A 17,582-nucleotide genomic window follows, 5' to 3' on the forward strand; every position below is an offset into this window, starting at 1 on the left:
ACTTCACAGACACCCAACCTGTGTTCAAACTAAAGCTGAATGTATTTCAAAGTATGTTTTAACTGCTAACATTTACACGTCGGGCTGGATTAAAACGTTGTTTTAATCGGGCACTTGACTTAGCGGGTTAGAAAATGATGCAGACTGAGGAACAGAGTAGAGTAGAAATGCTTATTTATCAAAAAGTTTAGGATTTCTCAAGGTGGGGCAGGTTACTCTTCAAATGACGACTGTTTAAAGTTGTAATCTACAGTTTATCGCCCCACATACATGCAATGTTGTGTAAAGTGATTATTTTCTTTCATGTTGACCAAAAAACAGAAACAAGACAGAAAATCAAATCCAGCAAAACATAGGTTATAAGATAAAAAAAATATATCTATTACTTCACAGCCAAACAGGTAATATGTTATTCTGATGGCTGTGTTACTGATTGCAGGTAGCTACTATTTTTAATCCACCTCACTTTAATACAATTACACACTTAATTCCAAAGCCTGGCTATGCGTTACTCCAATGATAATAATAGAAATGCTGTCTGGGGAATATGATTTGCGTCATTGCAGTTTAGGCTCAGGAACTTGGCTTTTGGTTAGAACTGATTAGACAACAAATACGTAGGTTATGAGTGAGTAACATGTTTGCTGTTGTTGAAACAAGGCTGCTTTGCATTCATGCATTTACGCACCGCTTCACATTTACATTGTGAATGTAACTCTGCACATTAGCGCTCATCTGGCTGCATCCAGATGTGTTTCAAATGAGCGAACTGAGGAAGAGGAGACTGAGGGCTAACCAGTTTTTTAATGTGCCATTTAAAGACGTTCCGTCATCGACAGCATCTCATCATTAGAGCAGGGGAGTTTTCTTTGCAGCCGCAGTGACGGTCGTGTTTGCAGGTTCAAGGTGTCGGCTGGTAATTTGCAGGCCGGCTCACCATGATGCAGTCATGCTACTTTACAAACATCTCAGTTGCCTTTTATGATTGTCTCTCTTTCGTCATCACGGCATTACGCATGTGCTCATCCTCCTGCAATGTCGTGTCAGTCAAACACCTCTTGTTGTGTTGCTTTTGTCATTCTTACTGATACATTCACACGTTTTTTGTTACTGTGCTAGAGCAGCAAAAAATTAAAGGTTAGCACTGAATGATGCTGTTTGGGGGAATGTGTCATGTTTATGTTTGATCATTTGCTTCTTGGAGGTCTGTATTGGATTTATTATTTATTGAGGTTGATTCTGAAATGTTTTGTAAAAAGAAGAGAATAAAGTTTGTGTTTTTTCCCTCGACTTGGACCTTTCTCGTCTCTGGTTAATCTGTTGGATTTGTGTCTTCGTTGTTACGTACCTACAAAATCTTTTGTACTCAATTAACTAGCAAGTTACAGACGAGATGATATTGAAAGTGCATTTATCTACAACGCCACTTGCACCTACACTGCTGTCCTTCCATCCTTTCCCTGGAGATTTACCCACTTTTCACATTTGGCCTCATGTGACGACCGACTTGTTCACACAGCCAGCGAAGTGGTTTCAACGACCCCACAGAGGTTAGATCCCTGGCACTCCCCAGTAGCCGCTTAGAACTGAAGAAGCCTCTTGGATTCACGTTTCTACAACCTCCTTCGAGAAACATTTATCAGCATACATGGTGTGATGCTAACCTGTCAAAATAAAATGTAAACATCTGAGGAATCAAACCTTCTTCCTGCTAGTGGAGGGCAAGTTGAGTCGACTTTGTTAGTGCAAAGTCACCCGTGGAGACTGTAGAGCTTCTCTGATTTTAAGAACGCAGGAGGCCACAGACATAACAACCGATTTTAAATGATGTGGTCATCAGAATGCACACACCAGATGATTCAGTCGAGACGCAGGACCTCAGTAACGAGGAGGTGGACTGCCGTCGTCAGCTGGTTGCACTTGTGTGAGCCACGTTCTGCAGCGGGGAACACAAACAGCAAAACAAAACTAGAAATAAAAGGGTGGATGAAGTCATGAGAGGAGAAGAGCAGACAGCTGAGAAGACAGAGTCAGCGCGGCTCATGCATTTTGCAGCGTGAGCCAGAGGTGAGCTGAAAATAAAGTTTTATTGTAAACATCCGGTCGGTGACACTTCCCGCTCTGCTCCCTCTCATTGGCTGCTGTGGGTTTCTGCTCAGCATTCCATCGCTGTTCCTTTCACACTACGGGATTTCAAGTCAAAATAAATACAAAACACGATCAGAAATCAGGGAGACTGCAGTCGATTACGTTAAGATTATGTCTGTAAACCTCTCGGGGTCGCGTGTATAATAATATAATAAATATAATAAAATCTGTTCAGACCAGCACCGGAAATCTGCCCAATTATCCTCCAGTGTGGGACCAGATACAAATGTATGGCTTCTCACATTCAGGCATGGGCACACACGAACACCCAAGTCTCCACCCTAAAATTTAATGATTTACATTATTAGGTCTTGTGTTTTGTCCCCATAAGGAAGGCAAAGTCCCCACAATGTGACTGAGTAAACAGATTTATGTCCCCACAACGTGAGTAAAACGCATCACACACACACACACACAGGCAGAACGTCACCGCAATTGAATGTGTTGACACAACAACAACTGAGGTCACTACTTTTCAAATACACGTTAGCCAGTGAAACTAGCGACGACCATATTTCAGAGACAAAAGACTCAATTTAATCCTGTGGATTTAAAAGTCTTTACAGAGTCTGCCTTCTGGAATTGTAGTAGCTTTAGAGCAAAGGTTGCACCCTAGAACACAGTTTGTTCCTCTTCACTTAAAAATGTGTTTTGCTTGTTGTTACTTCACAGGTCATCGAAACGCTTCGATTTTGTGACATCGCCACTTTTAGATGTCTTAAGACACGCGTGGAGAGGATTTTTAAATGAACGTTATGAAGAAAGTGTTGAGGATGCATGTGCAGTAATGAGATGCGAAGGCTGGAGCCAATCTCTTCGAGAGGGAAGGAAGTGAAGTCTGATGGAACTCATCAGTTACAGATGCTGCATTTTTGACTGAATGCTTGTTGCAGTCACGGACACATCACACGATCAGAGGAGCGCGTCGAAATTTTCGGCTCTGGGTCTCATAAAAGCATCTGCAAGGGCTTCGGCGTCCTCGCAGGAAAAGTCATGACGTGTGGCTGAAAAGTAGGAGAGGGATCAAAACCTCGTCCCAAAGCCTCGACTGAGGAACATTCAGATCTACACGGATCTAATGCAACGATATGTGATTCATTCCGACTCCCGCTGCTCGCCTCCTAGCCCCGCCACAGGGAGAGTCACGTTCAGCCACAGAGCGGTGCCCTTGCGTCTTGCTCAAGGACACTTCAGCAGGGCACAGGCCTGTTTAAAGGCAGGTTTTTCTAATGAATCCCACCCTGCCTCTCAGAGTAGATCTTGAATACTGCATGTAACTGATTGCAAATAACACCACAATAACCCTGCATGAGGTTCGCTTGTTAATACTTATGCACAACCTAATGACCATAAAGTGGAGGAAAGAGCTACAGCAAATCTCTGAAATGCGAGTCACAGACAAGCTTTGTGGCAATTAAGTTAGAGTAACTGATTTTTGGTTTCATTTCCCTTTAAATGATCTGCGGTTGACTCAGCAGTGCTTTCCCATGGTGCCAAACGCTCAAAGCCGCTCTCACCATGAAAGTTAGTTAAAACTGATGCGAGAGGTCGTTTTCTTGGATTCTCATAAGGCTTTGCACAGCGTTATTGTCAGGCTCACGTTCCGTATAAAGGGATTTTGCCTCCTGCTCTTTCAGTGCGGCAATTTGGCCACTGTGTTGTGACGGAAAGCTTGTCTGCTTTTACGGATCTGTTTTCATATCCTAATGTCAGAATCTATAACAACGGACAGGAACGTGCAGGGGGTGGACGAAATATAAGGAACACGCTGCAACCTGATGCAATCAATCGCAACATCCCTGCAAAGAGTCCCGATTTTATGAAGTTGATAATCAGTTTTTCTTGAGACTGTCAGGTTTTGATTCAACTATGTGGAAATATTTGAGACATGTTCTTATACCATTGAAGCACATGCCCACTCCCCAGACTGGACTACAGGCTAATAGACTATATAATATAGATCAGTGGTCCCCAACCTTTTCTGTACCATGGCCCAGTTTAATGTCTGACAATATTTTCACGGCCCAGTCTAAAGGTGTAGCAGATAAAAACAAAATAAAATGATAAGATCGGCATTAAAAACTGTGGTATTTTCTCTTTAATAATAATAATAACAATAATAATGAACGTAAATCCACAAAATAATGGAAATTATTTTTTCTTTTTGTGTGGCCCAGTACCAAATGACCCATGGCCCACTAGTGGGGCGCAGCCCACGGGTTGGGGATCAACCGTCATTGATCTTAATGGTAATAAAGTCTTTGACCTAAAACATCATCAAATACAGTGCACTCTCTTTGTCTTTGCTTCCTCCATGAGCTCCTTGAGGCCCTCTAGTTCATAATTCTAATAATAATTTGAGCCTATAACTCAAAATTGACCACTATCCCAATGCAAAATGGACGGCTCTGCAGGGTCTCCTGCGAATCCCTGCTGTTAATTGGACGCAGCTATGCTATGCTCTGACATTCAGCTGGACTGTGTGCACAAGAGACCGAACCACAGGGGACGCCTTTGTCCACAGGCACGTTGCAAATTAACACTGTCGCTCTTCAGGGGCGACAACAGGTCACCTTGTGTACAGCTCGACCACCACATCTTTCATGGCTGTTAAATATGCTCAGAGTCAAGCAGCTCTTGATTGTGCTCCCACAGGCCCTGGATGCATTTAGTAGCACATTCACCAAGTCTACATAAGGGAGAGCTCTCCTTTCGAAACAACTGACAACCTTTTCAGGAAAAGTGGAAGCTCCAAATTCAATGTAGCTCGCTGTGATTTCACAGCGCTCGATAACGTCATCCTTTGTCGTTTTCTCTCAGGGAAGAGATGGCTGCTCACACCTGAGCACTAAAGCTCTAATCATCATGACATCTTCCTCAGCATTCGAACACAGCCACCAATTTCCATTTGAGGGCTTCTTTCGACCCATTTATAATTAAAAACGCACACTGAAATCAATGGCTTTGCTCAAAGGCCTCGAACAGGGAATGCTACCGGCGGTGTCATTACAGCATCGTGTCAATACAACAACAGGTCAGAGATGAGGTGAGATTAGCCATCTTCCGACCGAGGATGATGCAGATGATGTCATTTATTTTTTTATCCCTTAAGCAAACTTATAAAATGACATCCGGGTGTCACAAATCTGTCTTTGTGCTTCATGAGAGTGAATACAGTCGGCGGCCGGTAGGATTTCAGGGTCAAACTGTGGAATTACTCCTCTCATTAAGAGATAGTTCCTTTCTTCACATCACATTTTTTTTCTCTGCCATTTGCCTTCTGTCCCTCAAGAGAGACGCAGCTCTCCCGAGTAGTCTCAGCAAATTGCAAAGCATGCTGGTTAGGAAATGAATACACCCTTGGGTTTAGATTAGTTCTTACCAAAAGAATGTGTGGAATGTAAGAAGGTAATTTACCCAATGAATAATTCATGCTCTTACAACATAAATCTGTTTACAGACTTGTTGCCGTGTATGTACAAAGTGATGATGCTGAGCCTTCAATATATACAACTAACTCTACTTAACCAGAACATCTGTATTTCCATTAAAGGCTGAGTGGAAGTGACCTGTGCTACAATGTGTGAAACAGCTGTAAAGATGACAAACATGAATTGCTTAATGGGTAATCCTGAAATATTATAAGTAAAACACACATGAGAGAAACCTTACAAGTGGTTTCAGCGCAGCGGTTTATCTCACACAAGTGTCCTGCAGTCATGAAGCTGCGATTCAGTGTTCAAAGACACCGAAATAACCTTCACATCCATGTGGGAGACGTTTTGATTGGCAACACTTTCAGCCCACACAGATGATGGTCTAATTTTGAGGACTGACTGGGCAACTTGGTGCTGACGTCAGTCCGAGCTTCTGTTACTCAGCCTTGTTTTACTTTCAGTCTATCTTTGGGGGAACTGTCAGCGTTCTTTGTGCAGTGGTAACAGAAATATTCGTCTGATCACAGTTCCTTTAATTGCCAAGTCAACCAAAAGTATAATTCATCTGCACGTTCACAGAAACATATGAAGTGTTCAAAGGAAAAGCTTTAATGTGTGTTTTGTAATCCAAACAGCTGGAAGTTATTTATTTTGTTCTTTAAATATTTGAAACGGTTTAGTATTAAAGTTCGAGCTGCAGGGAGAACCGTTGATTCACTGACGATCTTCTTCAGCTGTCAAAGAGAACACCTCTTGAAATTCTTCATTCATTCACTGTAAAAAGTCTAAATTAGAAGACAACATATGGAGCGTGAAAACTGACACAAGCTATATCAGATCAATCCCGGTTATACTTAAATAGGATGAAGTCATTCTCAGTTTTGACCAATCATTAAAAACGGCATCAGCCACATTCTTTAAATGTGACTCTCTTCGGCCATGAAATTGTTGTCCTGATGGATTTTGCCAGAAGGAGCAGGTGCACAAAGGTGCAGAAAATGCTGGCACACAGTCCATTAGCAGCGCTGTGCTGTAAAGTTATCATAATTGATTAGGGTGATGGTACAAACTTTGTGAAATGGACCCACGCTGAAAATCGACCCACATACTTCCATTCATCTAAATGAAACTGCAATTTTAAAGTGGAGGTAAAGCACTTTAGGACAGTCAGGGAAAATATTACTTTTATTTGAGCACATTTGTCAATCTATCAAAAGCACAGAATGATGATATAATTATTACATAAAACAGCTAATGATTATAACCACAGTCGAAACAAACTGGGCCTTGTTTATCTTTACTGCCCCTCTGCTGAAAGTGCATGAGCGTCTGTAAACAGTTTATCCTTCATTAGACCTCCGGCTTAATTTTAAGAGCGTTCACTACCATTCACACTGAAACACCGTAGAAAAAACAGGAGTTGAAATTGAGGTCATTCTCCCTGGTGAAAAGTAAGTGTTGCTTAAGTTACAGTGTTATTAGTCTGAAAAAATGATTTATGCACTGGCATTAAAACTGCTGCTTTCCCTGAAAACACGATAACTAAGCTGCAACTAATGTGACTCATACTGGATGTGTGACGCAGGAGGAATAAAGTCTGGAAACAAAGAAAAGCCAAATGTGATTGGGTGTGAGTTCTGACATCAGTGTGCAAATGCAAAGTGACTATAGAAGCACACAAGTTGACGTCCTCATAGCTTTACTGGGGTGTCTGGGAACCAACATTCACCTGTGTGATAGACAGTTTGACACACACTGAAATAAATAATAACGTCAACAGTGAAAAAGCAGTTCTTCCTCCTGGATCACTTATTAAAATTCCAGCTTATGAGATGACTATAGCTGTGTCTGCATGTAGTTTTATCATGCAGGGATTCTTAGCAGAGGTGCACAGAGGCTGGAGGCTCGAAACAGCTGCAATAAGGACCGCCAGAGAAAGTCATTCCTGCACTGCAATAGTACTGTACAATGACTCCCCTCTGTGCAGGGAGAACAGACTTATCTTCTGAGGGACTGTGCACATTCAACTTTAATTTGCACGGTCAGAGCTCCATCTTATCTTAATTCTGAGCCTCTTTTTAGTCTAGTACGCTAGTTTTTATGCACGTGTGTATATATTTTTATGTTTATAGAAACAATAAGCAACAGTTACTCCTCTACTCCATGCTACAATATGAAGAGGACGAAGGCTAACTTTCAGCTGGAAAGTTTGTTGTCCCCACTGGAAACACTAACACACAAACCTTTTTGCTCATTTTGCTCAAATCGCCGACTGCGTGAAGCTTATATGAGGCTCGAGTCGGACAAATCAAGTGAGTTTCATCCAAAATTGCAGTCTTTTTAATGCCTTCTTTGTGTTTCTGTCCCCTGAATGCAGTTTAGCAAAGAAACATTCTTATTTTTGATGAGGATGTCAGATTTTGTCCTCCATCTTTTACACTGGAAGTGTTTTTTTTAATGGCCAACAAGCAAAACCTGAAACAAAAAACAGTCATAATCAGCAGGCAAAACTGAAAAAAAAAGTCATTTGATATATTGAAGTGATGTCAGCCCATAGATCACCCGCCACCTTCTACTGTATATATACCCACACGTATGTACAATCGGCCTGTTCTACAATAGGTGAACGTGTGGTTGAGTAATCTCTGTACACATACAGATTCATCATCATTCGTTGCACATCACAGAATAACACGGTGCAACATCTGATGATAAATCACATTCTGCCAATTCACCTTGTGCCATGCATCAGCGTCTGTGTTTTATGACAAGTCATCCTGTCACACACAAACGGCTTTAGATGTATTACAGCAGCCAATCAGACAGTTCCAGCCCACCTCCCCGCATGCGGATGCCATTAGCAGCTAATGCTTTGCTCCCCTGGATACCGATACAGTAAGTGTGTAATTGTGATGAATTGTTCCAAACTAAAGCTTCCCCTCATCAGCATCTTGACCCCCTTCCAAAGAGATGAATTTACTTTGTCAAAGGAAATCCAGAGTGATACACTTGGATAAGTAAGTAGGCGACAGGAGGTTGAATTGACTGGAGGCAGCATGGGTAATTTGTCTCTTCTAAAGCATTTGGAGATCCATTAAGGTGCAAGTGAACAGTAAGCTGAGAGCAAAGGCCTTCTTTAATACCTTATGGCTATGCAGTATTGGAAAGCACATAAAAACAGTCTCTATTCCACCTTTTAATGGCAGCGTTCTTTTAGGATGGTCACTCATACGGCCTCATTATTTTGAACCCTGGAGCTGTCAAACATATTAAACATCAGTAGACCTGATCAGTAAACAATTCACTTGCCATTACCTCTCACCATATCTTTGTAAGTAGGTCTCAGATCCACTGCTATCACACCAGATCTGCTGATCTTCTATATAACTGTTGGACAGAACTTTCCAGTTTTCAATTAGGTGCTGGAACTACTTTCCTGCTTCACTTTGCAGTAGCTTATTTCCAATTTAAAAAAAAAGGATTTTAAACCACTTCTCCTCCAGGAGTGCGGTACTGTGTAAATGAGGAATTGTACAGTCAGTTGGCGATATGAGCAGAGGTGCCACCCCCCCTTGTTAACCTGCTGTCCCCCCTCTGTCACCTGGTAGCAGAGTGCAGAGGTGTTGATTAGTTGAATGTTAGTCTAGTCTGCCTGACTCATTGATCCTTTATCTGACCGAGGTTTGTACAAGTTAGACTCTGAGTTCCCGACCACGTGTCTGAATCTCAGCACTCTAACTGTGCTGTGTATTGATCAATCCATGGCGCTGTCCGTGGTGCTGAAGCAGCAAATGGATCTGTAATTACACCTTTTTCTCTCAGGCAGCTTCATCTCAGATCTGTAATAGTCTCTAAACTGTATACTACAAATACACAATTCTATATTATATTATAGCCTATTTACTCAATGGAGTGGCGTTACCTTCATGATCAAAGTGTAGAGACGCACTGTGTAGTCACTGAAGAGGGAGAGGATCACAGAGACACACTGCTGCCTGCAGTATTCCAATAATACTCTTTAACAAGGATATACAGATATACATCTACAGATATAGTTTTATTTATAGGGTTGGGGTCATCCTCCCTGTTTAAAAATGAACAAATCACCTACTGGATACAGTAGGTGCAAATATATGTTAATATAATCTTTGTTAATATTCTGTTTTGTCTTTTGTCTTTTCATTTTTTAGTATTTCTTGTTTGGAAATTGCATCTTCTTATTTTGAACACATTGATCTAAATTTGTGGGAAGCATATGCAGCTGTCTTTGTCTTTTTTTTTATCCCACCTGTGCATTTTTTTATGTCATTGTGTATTTCTTCTGTTCAATTAATTAAATGCACAAATAAAAAAGCAAATAAACACACACACACACACACACACACACACACACACACAGCAGTCCTTTATCTTCAGCGCCACAACCAACCGGTCATACATCAGCGACCCATCTCCGCTGGCTCCTGGAGGAGTTGGATGAATGTGTCTTGTGTTTGGAGCCGTTATTTGTTGTCCCAGGGGCAATTACAGGCAGGGACTACTCGAATTTGTCTTAAACTGTGCATAATATAAATAGATGGTGATCATTAGAAGCACTTCACCAAGGTGTTAATCGTGGGTCTAATGTGGAACAATGCCATCTTATTCACAGCATCCCGCTAACCAGCCTCATGCCCTCAGAAAGCATGTTTTTTTTTTTTTTTTAGAAAAAAAAAATCCTGACATAGAGGAAATTCTACCATGGCTACATTAATCATGATGAATTGATGTGGAGTTGAATCTAGTCCTGTTGTTCATCTAGATGAATAGCCACTTATTCATACCCCCTCCAGCCCCTGTGTTCCTCCGCCTGGTCCCTCACAGTGATTGAGGAAGGTTAGCCCAAGTCGCTGACGTGGAAAACCTGCTGCATCTCTCTGCCAGCGAACGCGTGGCCTTTCTGCTGCTGACGAAACAGCTGTGCTCCATATTCCTGACCTTGGCTTTCTTTTATCTGACTGCCACAGTTTCCCCATTTTCTGTCTTCGTGAGTGTGTGGTTTGGCAGAATGAAACCACCAGTGAGCCCCATTATGACCCTTTATCTAGTCAGACAAAGGGTGAAATTTGTGTGCGGACGTCTGGCCATGCTTGTGTGCAAACCATCAAGCTCAGCAGATATATCTAAAGATAAAACCCCTCCTGTGGCTGCTTGTGTCGCCTCTGAGCGATGCTTTCGTGTTGAACTTAAATATCTTTGGCCTTTTTCATTATAATTCAACATATTTATAGCTGCTGGAGGCCTCCTTTGTTGGGATTAATTGAATGGTGGATTATGATTAGCTGTCCTGTGTGATATATAAAGGAGGAAACAGATGAAAATAATGCTGTGCGCCAGTCAAAGCCAGTAAACTCTGGTTGGAAGCGATTTGGCCAGATTGATGCTCTGAATTGCTCTTCCTGCCTGGAGCTGCCCTGCCTCCCAGCACGATGGCTCCCAGTTTAGCTTGCCACCGGTCTGTGGGTGTTGTTATTGGTCTGGGCAGCACCTCAAGCGGTTTTAAAGCATTACCTAACTCGGCATCTTTATTTATGGACCCTGTGGCTAATAGGTTTTAGTTCTTTAACGCCCTATAGTTCATGTCATGATGCATCACTGGTTAGATGGATAATAAATGGGTGTTTAAAGTCTCAAAGTTGGTGCCAGACTACCTGAGTGCAGACACTGTGCATTTTCTACCTGTGAACTGTCTGTAAGGCATCACATGAGTCTTGGGAAACTTCATTATCCAAGCGGGGGAAATTCATTTTGCACACTGCATGACAATCAGCGCTTACCTCTGCTGTATAGAGCAGATAGGTAAATTTACAAATGAACACCCTCTTATCGTAACACTTGCATTCTCACTCTAACAACATGACTTCCACAACAAAATGCGAAGAATGGGAAGAAGATATCGTCCTCCTTCAGCCACACTGTGCACAGCTCACTCGCTTGACGCTGCCATGGCTGACTCCTCTTTGTCACTGGCTGGCTGAGTCATGTAGATGTCCTGTGCCCAGTCTGAAAACTCCCAATTATTTAGAAAAATGCGGGAGATCAAATCAAAAGAGGAGATATTATCATCAGAGCTTAATCTGGATCCATGTCTTTGCGTTGCAGGTTTGTTTACATTGCGGCATCCTTTGCACAGCACTGACTCTGCAGTGGACTTCCAGGATGACAGCTGCCTCGCCCTGATATTAGATCGGTGTGTTGAGGCCTGCCGTCAGTGTTTTATGGTGCCATTGAAAAGCTGCATTTTTTCCCCCTTCACCTCCCTAAGAGCTAATAGAATTTCACAGATGAAGACAGTAAATAATGGAGCCAAACTCTTGCCTGCTTATTGTGGGAGGAAAATGCACGTTAAGGAAAGATGTCACAAGAAATAGTGTTAATCATCTATAATTAGATACAGCTTATGAGGTTCTTATTAGTGTACAATGAGTGAGTCACAGGCTGAAGCATGTGGTCTCTAAACTAAACATCTCTTGATGCTGGAAAGTCTGATAAAGCTGGTAACTGAACAATGTCTCTGGATGCTGGTTGGGTGACGAAGATTTGTAAGGGAAACAGGAAGTAAGGTGGGTGTGGTGACAGCGAGTGATGGGAGTAATCTCAAGGGACGGTGCTCAACTATAAAGTGTCTGGGTTAAAGTGACCTGAGGGCGGTTAAGGAACAGGTGGTGTACAAAAAACCTGTTCGAAAACAGGATAAACAGCAGGATGTGGGATGAGTGTCCCAAGGTTTTGACACGTTATCGATCCTTTACTCATAAACAGAGCAGTCACCCACCACCTAAAGGTAGTTGAAGTTAATTGCTCTGGAGACAGCTCGGTTTGCTTGCCTGGTCCTTGTTTCAGTCCTATTAGTGAGGTCTGTGGTGCCTCACAACAGTCAGATAGCAAAGTAATTTAACTGGAACAATCAAATAGTATCTGAGGAGAAGAAAATCTGCCACACAGATGATGCACACTGTCGTACGTTATGATGTTCGCTTTTTAATTCCAAAAACAAGTTGGTCACATATTCAAATTCTCTGAGAGTCTTTTAACATCTGATGGGTGTGTCTTATCTCAGAAGAACTCATCTGTGCTGAATATTGGAAACTATTGACAGCCAGTATGTCAGGACCATCACAAAGACAGATGAAATTTTGGGATTCTCACGATTTAAATCTAAATTATTTTTCACCATTAACTCTGCGTTTAAGTAGTTTTTGGCCACTTGGGGACAGCGCAGCATGCTGAAAATGCAACTTTCAGCAGTATCACCTTATAAAGTCAGTATGGTAAAAGCGTTTCTATCAATGCAAGACCAATATTCAGTCTTCTAACCCAACTCTTGAGAGAATTATCTGGCTCTTCAGTTGCTAAATGTTCCTCTACCTTCACAAGTCGTTAACTTGGTCTGCTGTTTGGTGCTGGGCAGGTAGCCCATCGGATCTTCTTTTTGCTGAAAACAGCTGTGTGTTGTGTGGAAAAAGGTGGATGATAATTGAACTTGACACAACAGGTGAATCTTTTCAAATTACACACAGTCATTTGATCCTTTGCTAATATGAAAATACGGATTAGTGTTGCTTTAAGATATCATGAGTTTAACCAGCTAATTGCACACACTCAGTAAATGGGCTATATTGCTAATTCCAATGATTTCTTCTATCTTGAGTATATCAAACTATCAGCCCCAAATCCAAGGTGAATGATAGTGAGCTATCTTACATCGAGTTCAAAAGTTCAGTAGTTAATATAGCACAATTCATCATGCCAGCTGGCACAAGTGCAAATTTGAGACTGTGGCAGGACCAGCTCCGTGGAAAACCTGCCCTCCTCCGCAGCTCAAATGACACCTGGAACATTGGGACCAGCTGACCCACATTTGAATCACACAGGGGAGCGCAAATGGAATTGAAGTGGTTGGTTAAACTCACTTTTCTATTTACAGCTTTTTTTTTTTTTTTTTTGCTCTTGCCAAGGTTATCTGACATGACACCGTGGTTTTGTAAGCCACACTAAATTGTAACCGCAGTACATTTCATAAGCACCTGTGAGGTTTAGACTCGGTGACCTTTGCCGTGTGAGTTACCTCAGCACCGTCTGAGCTCCATGAACGTCAGGAAACAGAAAACTGCGCTGAAGGCTTCATTGCATGTGCTGTCATGTACAGTCAATCTGCTGAGGTCACACAGGATCTGAACTTCTTTACCATACTGATGCACCCCTTTGGCGTCATGTTCAAGGCACTGGATACCCCTTTGGTGTCATTTTTCAATATGCAGGGTAGGAGACTTCCATAGACAGCCTGTTATCACTCTCAACGCATCACATGAAGCAGTATAAAGAGCTAGACTTGACTTCTGAGCCCTGGAAGCTGGGTCTCATTCCCAGGACGTCAAATACTGACGCTTTGTCACGCTGCTCTGCTCTGACACAGACGCATAAGGTACCCTTTAGTATCTACATGAGACGCACTGAGCTTTAAACTAATCCCAATTTCAACACATCCACAGCAATAATAGATGCTCAAAGCAAGGTGACATAGTGTAAAGACAAAGTCTATAAATGGAGGAAGGTTGGGTGGGTGAATGGGTCAAACAAACACACGTCTTTCACCCAGGAGGCTGTCTGTGTCCCTTAAGAAACCAGAAGTGAACAATCTTTTCTTAAACCGAACCAAACAGTATCAGTGCCTGAACCTAATCAGGTAGTTTTGGTGCCAAAACTGAACAAACTGCAACCGTTTCACATCATTAGTTGTAATTAGAAAAAGAGTTTCTGGCAGGAAGGCTTTGTGCATCGCCGGGATGAGAATGTGTTGGATGGTTGGAGCAGTTGCTCTGAGTGGCTCATATCGACACAGATGGATTAACACTGGAGTTAGCTGAAAGCCCTGTGTGTCTCATGCAGACGCTCAAGGGTTTCTTGTGTCTGCAGGAGACACCAAGGGACGTGACAAAGCATCGGTATTTGACAGTCTGGGAATGAGAACAGGTTGGCCCCTGCACGCTGAAAAATGACGCTAAAGGGCCCCGGCGCCTAAAAAGTGACGCCGAGGGGTCTTAACCGAGCGTCTGCATGTGACGAGCCGGGAGGGAGAATGTTGGTGTTGGCACTCCTGCATGAGGGAAAAATATCTGCCTCTAGAAGTGCTGGTGCATGTTAAAAAATTGCCACTGGAGCTTGGTAAGAGACAGCGCTCCCCTTTGCTGTTAGATGATGCTGACATGCATGGCGGAGTCAGTCACAGAAAGTCATGTAGCATTAGGGGAAAAGACAAACCACCAACATGCACTCTGCATGCAGTTTGTGAGTGCAGAATGAGCCTCCGCACTTTGAAAAGGGTGATTAGCACCAGCATACGGCTGACATCTCGACCCACTGCTGCGCCGCTGAAATCCCTCACGCTGCAGCTCTTTCATAGTCTGTTTGATACAACGCTCGGGTCAATTAAAATAAACAATACACCACAGTTCATAGTGACATGGGCTAGGTCTCCAGGTGCTGCGTTCTGCATGAAAACTCCACAATCACTGCATTTTACAACACTTGATGCAGTATTAATATAATACAACATATAATATAATAATGTAGAATATAATTATGTTAAAAATAATGGTTAGAACATTTTAAAAGAGCCTCGGATTGAGGTATCAAATCTAATCTTGGTTTTCACTTGATTTAATAAAGTCTTTTTAAAAAGTTCTAACCAAAAGGACTCATGAAAGATGCTTCTTCCTTGTTTTGCATGAAGAAAGGAGACAGACAGGGCGGAGGACAGACAGGCAGGGGGACAGACAGACAGGCAGGCAGACAGGCAGACAGGCGGGGGAACTGGAGGACCAGGAGAGCTGCCAGCAGAGCAGCAGTTCAATCCACATCCACGCGCTGCCGGGATTCCTTCTGGCTCCATGTGCGCGCGGTTCGCACAGAGAGGCGCGTGATGAGTCGGACCTTTCCAGAACACCGCCACCACCACCACCATCATCATCAACAAGTGTAACTGCTGTGTTTCATGAGAAGACATAAAAAGAGCTACCTTTTGGGGATATGAATCATTTCACGCAGAGATTGAATAACTTCGCCGCGTGCCGGTTCGGAACTTTACAGTTTTCACCTCCTCCTCCTCCTTCTTCTTCAACCTCTCGGAAATGTGGCAGCAGCTGACGACTTCTTTAAAAAGCATGTTTTAGCATTTATTTTCAGCTTCTTTCAGCGATGATCCAGACGTGACAGGAGCAAAGTCCCGCTGCTCTGACGACCGCAGCGCCGGTACAGCATCACCTTCTCTGGCCACAGAGGCTGGACGATATAGAAAAACAATATTAATGCATTCAAAGGTGAAACTCTTTCCTGGTAAGTACCTCCACGTGAACTATACTGTCAATGAAGTTATTAACGCACGTGTATTTATTTTTGCAGATGTTATATCAACCACAGAAGCACATTTTAATGTGATTAAAATATCATAATGTTAGAAAACAGCGTCACGCTGTTCACCCCGCACTTGGGCATCATTAGCTGGATTAAATGCAGATCTTTGCACGCGGTTTTCCTGCAGCCATAGATTCACCTCATGTTATTTGGGATACATGCACGTGTGCGCCTCCAAAATGTGCGTCACGCTGCGATACTTGTATTGTTCAAAGTGAAAATCTTCTTGTAAAACTGAAGAGAACGTGTCCATGTGATCTGTTTGACATGCTGCAGAAGTGTGAAGGGAAGGAGCGCTGTGCAGTTTGCGTCTGTGCAGCAGGATGTGAACTATGTCACTTAATGATGCCGGGGTGTCAGAACATGACCGCAGGCTGCTGAGCCGCCCTTGTGCGTGTAGATGCCACATCTTGTCCACACCTGCTGAGCCCACACTGATGAGCGCGCGAGGGGCTTTTTTCTGAACGCACGTGTGCGTCTGTGGCTTTAAGATATGAAGCCCTTTGCCAAAGGCAAGAGGGAAAAAAGGGGGGAAAAAAAGACAAGGAATATAAGAGGAAGGCGAGGCTCCGCGGGGGGGATGACCTCGAACACAGCGAGGGGTTCATTGTGTGATCAGTGTAGCCCACCAGAGGGTGCGCGGTCCTGAAGATCCTCCTCCTGCAGGACAGATGGAGTCGTTTCAGAGCCCACAGCTATTCTTGTCATGCACCTGTGAGTGAGGGACAGCAGTCCTTGAAATGTTTGAGTCTCGGGGAGATGAGCTGTTTGCATCATTGTGTTTTTTTCTTATTTGTCCAGCTATGATTTAATGTAATCAATATTGATGGGCTGCAGCATCAGAGCAGAATTTCATGCAACGCTAGAAGACAATGCAAAACAGAATTACCTTTTCCCTAATCGAATGAGAAAATGCTGGTGATGACCCACGAGTGTGGCTGCCGGTTTATGAGATTTGCTAAAGTGAAATGGATTCTTCTCAATAATCACATTATAGCTTCGTAAACATTTTGAGGATAGCATTTACTCGGCAGGCAATTGCCTGTGCACTTAGAAAATGACTTATTTTAGCGAGAGTGAGTGGATGGGTTTGATTCTTCATATGAACACTGACAGCAGACATATGACGTCTCCTGATTAGATAAAAAATGTTTTTCTGTTCAAGAATAACACTGTTTTTGTTGTTTTTTTTTTTTTTTTGTATCTTTCAGTGTAAAACACGACACGTCGCTTGGCCCCCTCCTAACACTCTCAGCTTTCGACGTCCTCACAATAAACCTGAGATTACACCTCCCTGTTGGAATATGCTCAGTGAGCAGCTCAGTTTTTGGATGAGCCCCTTTGAAATCGATTTCAAAAGATTATATGAAACTCTATCAAATCAATTTTGAAAGGATTCTCTCAAGCTGAGCCCCCATGTTCGTTTGAAGAAGGGTATAATTTCAGCATTTTGAAAGCTAATGACACTGCAGTCATCGCAATTTAATGACAAGAAACGGGTGGAGCTATGACTGCTTCTACCTGACAGGACTCGTGCTGCTGAAT

Source organism: Chelmon rostratus, chromosome 13 (genome assembly GCF_017976325.1).
Source record: "Chelmon rostratus isolate fCheRos1 chromosome 13, fCheRos1.pri, whole genome shotgun sequence".
NCBI lineage: Eukaryota > Metazoa > Chordata > Actinopteri > Chaetodontiformes > Chaetodontidae > Chelmon > Chelmon rostratus.